The 5,590-nt window shown below is 48.1% G+C and overlaps 1 pseudogene; it reads left to right on the top strand.

The window, feature by feature from the left end:
- Positions 1-245: 245 nt before the first annotated feature.
- LOC147711816 (large ribosomal subunit protein uL18A-like) lies at positions 246-3,703 on the top strand (annotated as a pseudogene).
- The last annotated feature ends 1,887 nt before the right edge of the window (positions 3,704-5,590 follow it).

Below are 5,590 nucleotides of genomic sequence, written 5' to 3'. Positions count from 1 at the left end.
AAGGCCGCCGCAATGGGCCAGTGCAGCGCGGCCACTGTTTGAAGTGCTAGCACTGCACAGCAGCACCGCACGTCACGTGACTTCCTGCTGCTGCCCGATGCGGCGTCAACGGGTGTCTGCAGTGCCTGAGTGAGAATGAAGTTGTGAGGGGCTCGAGGGGCAATTAGTGCACTTCACACTGCAGGAATTATTATAAAAAATGTGTTCCTGCCTTTTTCGGCCATCCACGGTCCGCCGCTGAAGTCGCTACCTGAGGAGTCCCGGGCAGAGCGGTCCAAGCACGCAAAATGGGGTTTGTAAAAGTTGTCAAGAGCAAGGCTTACTTCAAGAGGTACCAGGTCAAGTTCTGCCTTGCAGGGACGGACAGACTGATTACTATGCATGGAAACGCCTGGTCAGTCAAGACAAGAACAAATACAACACCCCCAAGTACAGACTGATTGTGCCGATCACAAACAGGGATATCATTAGCCAGGTAGCGTTCGCCAGAATTGAGGGAGACATGATTGTAAGCGCTGCATACTCCCATGAGCTCCCCAGATATGGCGTCAAAGTCGAGCTGACCAACTATGCAGCAGCTTATTGCACTGGCATGCTTTTGGTCCGCAGGCTGTTGAATAAGTTTGGACTGGACAAGGTGTACAAAGGACAGGTGGAGATCACAGGGGATGAGAACAATGCTGAGAATGTTGATGGCCAACCAGGTGCCTTTACCTGCTTTCTGGATGCTGGGCTGACCAGAACCTCGACTGGGAACAGGGTCTTCAGTGTTCTGAAAGGGGCAGTGGATGGAGGGCTTTCCATTCCACACAGCATGAAGAGGTTCCCTGGCTACGACTCGGAGAGCAAGGAGTTTCACGCAGACACGCACCAGTCCCACATTTACAGGCAGAATGTGACCAACTACATGAAGCAGCTGGTAGACGACAAGAAGGAACTCTTCAAAAAGTAGTTCTCACAATACATGAAGCATGGTGTCACTGCTGACACGATGGAGGCAATGTACCAGACAGCCCACTCTGGTATCCGCTCTAACTCCGTGATGGAGAAGAAACCCTTGTCAGACCCCCCAGGATATAGCGGCATGGATTAGCAAATTTAGCGGCACAAAAATGGAAATTTAGCGGCACAAATATGGAAATTTAGCGGCAATTTTGCGGCATTTTATGTGGCCATTTTTCCTACAACAAACACAGATATCTTAGTTTTTTTAGTTACTTAACAACATGAAGCTATGTATATTTGGTTTCTTTACAATGTAGACACTTTGGGGCAGATTTACAAGCCCCTTGCGCTGCTTTTACGCCGCCGTTGCGTCACTTTTGTGACGCAGCGGCGGCGCAAAAGATGCACCATGGTGCAGGGTATTTACTACGTGACGCATCTCCCAGATGCGTCACGTTGCAAAGCCTTGCGCCAGAAGAGGCGTACCATTGCAGGTCAGTTTGTGTCTTGCAATAGCCTTAGAGCTTGGTGCCACTGTACCTGCTGCACTAATGATGGCTATACCCATCGCCCCTTTTATTAGTAAGCACGTTAAATAGTACAGTGTATTTTGAACACGACCTGATATCCCACCGGATGCCCGTTCGACAGACCTAAACACTAGAGAAAGAGCAGTCAAAACCGCCAAGTGGTCACTTGTTAAACAGTAGCGAACTGCATGTTGGTACTTGTAGTTTCGTTGCAAAATATCAGCCTGCAAATCGTCTCAGATTTAAAAGCGGGGACTGATTGAAGTTGACACCCATGACATGGGGCCACTTGACGCCCGTGTTAAATTTCTCGCCTCTACGATTTTTGCAATGGCTCACTCCCAGGGGGAAATGGTCTGCAATAGGTGAGCTCAACCCTCTGACTTCATCCCTTGTCCAGCGCGCCTCTGCAGATACCCCGTCCCGTGTGCGCCTCAGCTCTCTCGGCTGAGTGGTTCTGTCTGTTTATCTTGAGGGACAGACATCTCTGCACGGCGCTCCGTCTCCAAGCCAGCGAATAGGGTGACCAACTGGCATTGGTGCAAATTCAGGACGGTGAGTGTAAAAATTCAGGACAAAGGGTCAAAATTCAGGACACAAATTCAGGACAGGAGCTCAAAATTCAGGACAAAACTTCAGGACAATAGGTACGTTTTACAGACACATCAGAGGTCGCGCAATAGTATATAAGTAAGCCCAGCCATTTCCAAACATATTCAACCGTTTGCAAACCTATCCATCATGTATCCTTCCATCTATCATTTCACTCATCCATCCCTTCATCCATCCCCTCATCCATCCTTTCACTCATCTCCATTATCCATCCACCCTTTCACCCTATCCATCTGTACACTTATCCATCCACTCTTCATCCCATCCATCCATTCACTCATCCATTCAGCCATTTACCCTTTCACCAATCCAGACATCCTTTCACTTACTAATCCTTCCACCCATCCACTATTTTAGTCATCCATCCATCCTCCCTTTCTCTCTCCATCGACCCTTTCACTTAGCCATCTTTCCTTCCATCCATCCTTTCACCCACCCATCATCCATCCATCCATCCATCTGTCCTTCCCCTCATCATCCATCCTTCCCCTCATCACCCATCCATCCTTCTCCTCATCCATCCATCCTTCCCCTCCATCCATCCATCCATCCATCCTTCTCCTCATCCATCCATCCTTCCCCTCCATCCATCCTTCCCCTCATCCATCCATCCTTCCCCTCCATCCATCCATCCATCCTTCACCTCATCCATCATCCTTCCCCTCATCATCTTTCCCCTCATCCAGCTACCCTTCCATTTCTTTATTTTCTTAAATTATAGACTGCATGTTTGAAGAACCGAGGTTTGCTTACAATTTAGTGACAGTAATTACGCTCTGTGAAGAGAACCACGCTGCCTCGGTGTAATAATCTGGCTGGCCGAGTCTCGGATGTTTGGGGCCCTGGGTAGAAATGGAATGTGTGAGCCCCCCTCTAAATAGCAGAGACATGACACATTGCCTCGTACAGGAATTCACAGACGCAGGGCGCTTGCCGCCCCAGAGCTCGAGAGACAACCCTCCAACCTCACCTCTCCCCAGCCCCTCTTCCACCTGCTGGCGCATGCTGCCCTCCTGGGACCCTGTGACCTCTGCGGCTGGCCCCTCTCGGGCTCTCCGTGGCTGGATAGCTGAACCTGTCTGCTCCTTAACAAGCACGTGCGAGGTGGGATCAATGGGGTGCAGGCTAGCCACTGAAAGGTGCTTTTATCTGATAATTAGCATCAACTTGGAGACAAATTGATTGTTGGCTCGGGGTAACAAGAGGGAAATGGCAGTCGCTGATTCCACCATCAGGCAGGGCTGTTTGCATGTGAATAGATGTCGCTGCTCCTGAACCTGCAGCCCCTCCCTCTCAGTCACCTTCGAAGCACCTCTTAACAGGTCATCAAGGGCTGGAGGTGTGAGGGTTGCAATCCCGCTGTGCCTCTCCAATGCTGCTGATAAAGCAGACCCCCCAGGATATAGCGAAAAATGCCGAGATTTCTACAAAAATGCCGATTTCGCGGGCATTTTTGTAAAAATCGCGGCATTTTTTAAAAAGTGCCGATTTCGCGGCAAATCGCGAAATCGCGATATCCTGGAGGGTCTGCCTTGTCTTGTAGCCAGTGTCAAGATCGAGTGGCCCAGAAAAAGGCTAGCTTCCTGCGAGCCCAGCAGGTAGAGCCTGGAAACTGAAGAGCGTCCACGGAGGACTGAAAGCGCAGAACTACCCACATCTCTACACTATGTCAATTGAAAAATAAAGATGCAACAAAAAATGGAAAAAAAACATGTGTTCCTGCGACCGGACACACCCAACCCAACCCCAAGGATCGCAGCGGCCTCCGCAGCCCAAGGCACGCCGTGGTGCAGCTTTGCTGCTGAACCTGAATCATGCCCGGGCGTCATGGTTTGCCCCGCGTGTCAGTGGGGCCACGAGGAGGCCAGGCCGTACCGAATTGCTGCTCGTCTGGAGGGAGGTAATTGTATCTGTCACTCTGCTAGAGTTTAATAAAATTAAAGATGTGCTTGCCTTTTAAACTAGCAGCGCCTAGTGCGCAGTCATGATTATCTTCCGCTGCCTGCTCTGTTACAAGATGTAGTTTTGCAGTAACTCACAGCCTGTGTCTGTTGAATCACTTGTTTTCACGAGACACGCCACTCCACATACAGCCACATTAAAATCATGTTAGGCCACTCTGGGTTTCTGAGCCACACTGTGTCACCTAAGTCAATAGAGCCTAGTGTAGCTCTGACAGCATGTGGGGATCATGGTGTAATCTGTGCCTTGGACAGATAGAGCATTACAGTAGTCCAGACGGCTTAACACTAAGGCTTGCATCAGTGTTTTTCGCGTGGATGATGGTAGCATAGGAAATACTTTTCTGAGTAGACAGAGTGTGTGGAAGCAGGATCCAGCGGTGGTAGCGGTGTGTGCTTCTAGAGTAAGATTCTGGTTAATACGGATTCCTAAGTTCTTGAACACCGGTTTTGGAGAGGGGCCGTGCCCAGCTCCTCAGGCCACCACCTGGGAGTACAACTTATGGTTGCCCCTCCAAACAACATGATCTCTGATTTCTCGGAGTTCAGTTGAAGGAAGTGTGTACTTCCTTCAACTGAACGCCGAGAAATCAGAGATCATGTTGTTTGGAAGGGCAATCTTAAGTATGGCTGGAGTGTTTGGAGGGGCAATCTCTGTTGTGTGGCTTTAAGCTATACAATATCTTTTATTTTAAGAACTTCTACAGAAGTTATGCTTTGCTGACACCTTTCTCTGCTTCCCTGAATCAATGGGGTTTATGAATTGCCAGTTAGAATAGAGCTTAGTAGATCTTCAACAAGCTCAGATATAAGCAAAGGATCAAAACTTTCAATCTACTCACCATGTCTTGTTCCTCATCCTTTGTATAGCAGCTACCAAATACCTCATTCGCTTTCTGTTATTGAGGATCAACTTTATATGCTGTTTCATCTATCCTTTAGTTATTCTGTATTTTTATACTATGTTTCTGAGATTGATTTATATCAGCTTGGCTTCAAATTTATAATAAATCCATTCTTAATCCCATCATTCGACTCTGAGCTTTACTGTGTGTCCAAATGACTCACACTGATAAATTTTAGTTGATGCCAACTTCTTTTATTTCTCGAGCACCTAGAATCTTCCATTGCAGTGGGCCAGGAAGAAGGAGTCTGTGTTCTGTGTATTCCCAGGTGCTACCAGAGGACAGTTTGGGTCCTGATAAAGGGAGTAAGGAGGTTTTACATGAGTATAGTTAAGACCCCATTTCCAGTCCCAGAGTTCTTGGTTTGATTTGGAGGATCATTGGAGTTCCAGTGGTTTGTGGAGGAGTGGTAGCAGTGGAGGAGTGCATATAATAGGGCCGCACGTGTATGACATTTGTTTAGCTTGCAGTTTTATAAAAAGAGAGAGGGAAAGATATCAAGGAAGAGCTAGAAAGCGAGTGCGTACTGATGTTAATGGAAGGTGGGATGCAGAACAGAAGAATAGGAGAAAGGACATGATAGAGGGGAGCTAAGTTGTTTCCAATGTTGATAGGTGAAGAGTTTGAGAAGTTTAGA

The sequence above is a fragment of the Lissotriton vulgaris genome, chromosome 5, assembly GCF_964263255.1.
Source record: "Lissotriton vulgaris chromosome 5, aLisVul1.2, whole genome shotgun sequence".
In the NCBI taxonomy this organism is placed as follows: Eukaryota; Metazoa; Chordata; class Amphibia; order Caudata; family Salamandridae; genus Lissotriton; species Lissotriton vulgaris.
The sequence above is the reverse complement of the archived record's forward strand: the minus strand, read 5'-3'. Positions and strand labels throughout refer to the sequence as shown.